General features: G+C 36.0%; 1 long non-coding RNA gene across 1 annotated transcript; it reads left to right on the top strand.

Annotated features, from left to right (window-relative positions):
* Nucleotides 1–2292: 2292 nt before the first annotated feature.
* Nucleotides 2293–3286, top strand: LOC149801140 (uncharacterized). The gene is made up of 2 exons (XR_016420443.1): nt 2293–2479; nt 2691–3286. It is a non-coding gene; the product is annotated as an uncharacterized LOC149801140 (long non-coding RNA).
* The last annotated feature ends 802 nt before the right edge of the window (nt 3287–4088 follow it).

Genomic DNA, 4088 nt, shown 5'->3' with positions numbered 1-4088 from the left:
GATCAGCTTATATGTAAATCATGTGGTTTTTGGCCTCAATCAGTCTAAGTACCTTGGCCAGGCTTAGATTTATGGCCAAGAAGCCATATCCATTACTACTTTCAACGAGTATTCAGGCCTGCTTATTATATGTGAAAATAAGAGTGTCTGAAGAATGATGTCAGCAACGTCCTTGTAAATGACAGTGACGTCAATACTAAAAGAATGTAAAAACAATTTTCTGATAAATGATGATGTTTGTCTTAATCTATGCAAGTCCGAATCACATGTATCTCACTTGCTAACCCAGAATACTTGTAGTGTCTTGCATCTAGGTTTAAGAGGTAGATGTATGCATATTTGTCATCCCAACATTATAGCAATAGGAACAGCGCGTCAATTTGCTTAAAAGAAAACTGGTGTTACATATCTAATGAAAGTAATACCTCAGTCCTTGCTCTTAGTGAAAGCAATCAGTCACACAATGCTTTCAAATTAAACATTTTCATGTTTTTCTTTTTTTTTTTCTTTCTTTATTTGTTTTGGGGGTTTTGTGTTGTTGTTGTTATTGTAGGGTTTAACGCCATTTTTCAGCACACGATAGGCTATACATGGCGGCCAGTATTAATGGTGGAGGAAGAACCCGGGAAAACCCCGGAAGGAACCACCGACCCACGAGAAGCTACTGGCAAGCTTTCTCACATACCCACATTAGCCGAATCCTAGACTCGAACCCATGCAGACAGAGGTGAGATGGCAGTGATCCGTAACGGAGAGCGCTTTATACCACTCGGCCACTCGGGGCCCCTGGTTTTGTGGTGTCTGTGTGTGTGTGTGTGTGTGTGTTTGCTTATTTTTTTCAAAAGGCAAACCTGGTGAATCAGGGGTTTTGGTGGTCTACGCGTCTGCTGGTATAATGTGTAAATGAAGGTGGAGGTTTGGGTCTGGAAAGCTTAGAATCTTCTCCTAATAATCTAATCTTTTCTTGTCGCTTACCTTTGTAGAAAGCCACACTGCTGTAAAATGGAATTAAATATTTGAAGATCAGATAAAAAGTGTTCTGAATACATTAAAAGAAGTATTCCACTTTGATGGCATTAACAGAGCATTAATAGAGGCTTACTATATCCGAAAATTAAAATGCCCTGGCTCAGGTAGATGACCTAGTTTGGACTCATGCAATATGTAATTGATCCAACTGTGTTTGCCCTGGAAAAGTTTAACTTCTTGAGTACCCTTCTTTTTTATTGAGGTCTCTTCCGTTGGTCTGAGTGGTCATTGTTCCATATTTTTAACTGGCAAGACAAATGCTTTCACCCCAAACCATCTTTTTACACAATTATATATCTTTTTTAAAGTTCACTGAGAAGATGTTCTAAGAGGAATTAAAAGATTGTTCTATGGGATATTAAAAAAAGGATTGATGATGTATTGTATGCTTTATCTTTTAGGTGCTCCCTCTAGTAAATATCACTGATGAGGGTGAGGGATGTGGAGATTCCCACGTGAATTTTATAGATTATTGTGTTGTAAGTAAACAAGGCTCATTAGACAATTCTTTAAGGTTATTTTCCATTATGTAATGGTTGTGTTTAGAAAATGTTAATCTGACCTGAGGTGACACAGAGAAATATATTATCTTGTGACTGAAGATTTTACCATTCGTGCTTTAACATCTAGCACTTTAAGTTGTATTATGTTGTGACCAGTTGGGACTGAACTTGATGTTCTTCAAATTATTTGAATTTAAGTGATTTTCTTCTCTGGAAATACACATGCGCTCTGACAAAATTCTTGGATAAAGACATTAATTGGAATTTATACTGAATTCAAACCTGGAATAATATTTCTGTGGTTTAACAAGAGACTGCTGAAACATCAGGACTTCGCTGACCATAACAGACACGTCATCGCCTTCAATTTGGGATCTCATCGGAACTTGAACTCAGTTTCATTTAGGAAGTTTTATTACTGGGACTTATGTCTTTAATTCTTGGATTATAATTTGATTTATATCGCAATACCGTAAGTTCTTTTTTCTCATTTTTCACTTTTGTATTCTAGGGAAATAAATTATTTGTTACATTTTACAAAACTTGTTGTCTTGACCCTTTTCTATTACTTATTTTAAGAGCATAGACTCGTAACCCATAACAGTTACATTCAACCTCATCTGGATTACTGCAACATCACAGAAAAAGGCAAGAAATAACTTGTTTACGCCTAAGAATGATTTAATTTTCGTCGTACCTGCGTACAATGTTACCTAGGGTGGATAATTGTTTTGTTTCTAGTCAAGTGACTGAACTAGTGTGTATCTCGTCGTAAATCGCTTGCGGTGAGAGACGCAAAAAGCACGGTATGCACATGTTTTACCCTTACTAATACTCATTCTCCTTTAGATTTAAGGCAAGTTTTTTTCTTCTTCTACTTGAAACATTTGTCTTTTGGATCTTGTCAAGGAGTGTACGTTCTCCGTTTTTGTTCTACAGCCATATGGGTAAGTGTTACATTTTTGTATTAGTTGTTATGTGAAGCATATTCAGTTTTTAATGTCGTAGCGTGAAATGTTGCCTTTACCACTAATCGGATTTGAAACGTTGTGAACATTTGAATTGTTGCAAGTTGCTATTAAGAGTCTAATTTGTTTGCATATATCTAAAGATTTTAATTCCTTACCTGTTATTATGACCAGTTTGGTTTTATTCTAGCTGTGCGGGTATATACGGCTGTCGGTCCGGCCGTCTGTATGTATGGGGATGGAAGCAGGTGTGACCATCAAGGCTATACAAGCACGGAACTGCTGATTTGTAATCTTGTGCGCATGGTGGATCCATGAAGGGTGTGTTGAAAATACAAGTGTGGGCCAACCCAAAAATTCATGAGAACGTGTGGTTTAACAATGGACACGGCAGGTCAAAATGTTTCGTTTGCAAGCTTTTACAAGTATTTATGAATCATATGAGGTTGTGAATCATACGGGCTGTATCAATGACTGAGCCACGAGCCATATGTTTCGTACAATTGTCATGTTGATTACAACTGAACATATTTGTTTCAATTGATGATGTGACTTTAACAGAGTACAAATGAGTACAAATGAGTCATTTTAATTGCATGAAATTATTTGAGTCTTACTTTCATTACATGAGATTATATGAATCTTACCTTCATTTTTGAATAATGTAAATCACGTTTTTGTTTTCCCTTTTGTGAATGTGTAAAGTAATTGAATTAGTGGTATGTTTAGAGCGTGAAAGAATCACTGTATGTGTTAATTAATTTCATAAACTTTCATCGTTCATCGCACTGTGTTGTGTTGTCATTTAATCCAAGCATCCATTCAGGTCAAATCCTGTTATAAATGATGTTCAGTACAAAGTCAGATGATAATAGTCTACCAATCCTACGCTCCAATAACTATCATCTTCCTCAGCCCATAACGGAATTATATTTTAAAAAATCTCTTGACTTCCTCTGGTCTAATCATATCGAACCCTCTACCTAAAGATGTTTAAGAAGCATCATCAGTTCCTTCCTTTCATCATATATGTCTACAATGGTTGCAACCCTTTAATAACTCTAAAATAGGCTATTCTCTGCTTTGAAGTGTATTTGCCTATGTATATTACATAACAAGCCTACATGTCTATGTGTGTTTGTTTGCTTGTTAACTAAACAGTTTTCAATCTTGCATATTTGTGCACACAACGCCCTGTGTGCCGAATCCAGACTCTTTTGTGTTTGTGTACATAAATCCATAATGGCGTTTTCTATGATACTTGTTTCTTTGCATCATTTTAGTTGCCTATACATATGTAAGTAATTAATGACCACAAGGGAGATTAGTGTTTGTAATAACTATGTTCTTCTTATAAAATAAAGACTTAATGATGATGATGATGATGATGATGTCATCCGAATTCATGTTTAGATCTTTACGTTTTCGAATGAATTTAGGTTATCGCATGTGAGAACAAAATGGAATGGTAGCACGAGTCTAAACGCACGAACGTTCTCTAAAGTAAATGAATAACACATGTGTTTTCGCCAGCGCTAAACCAGTAGAATTCAAACGAGAAAGTCATAATTGGCAAATAAAATCTGTT

The sequence above is a fragment of the Sinohyriopsis cumingii genome, chromosome 4, assembly GCF_028554795.1.
Source record: "Sinohyriopsis cumingii isolate HCF-2022 chromosome 4, ASM2855479v2, whole genome shotgun sequence".
NCBI classification, from domain to species: Eukaryota; Metazoa; Mollusca; class Bivalvia; order Unionida; family Unionidae; genus Sinohyriopsis; species Sinohyriopsis cumingii.
Note: the sequence above shows the minus strand (reverse complement) of the source record. Positions and strands in the feature narration are given on the sequence as shown.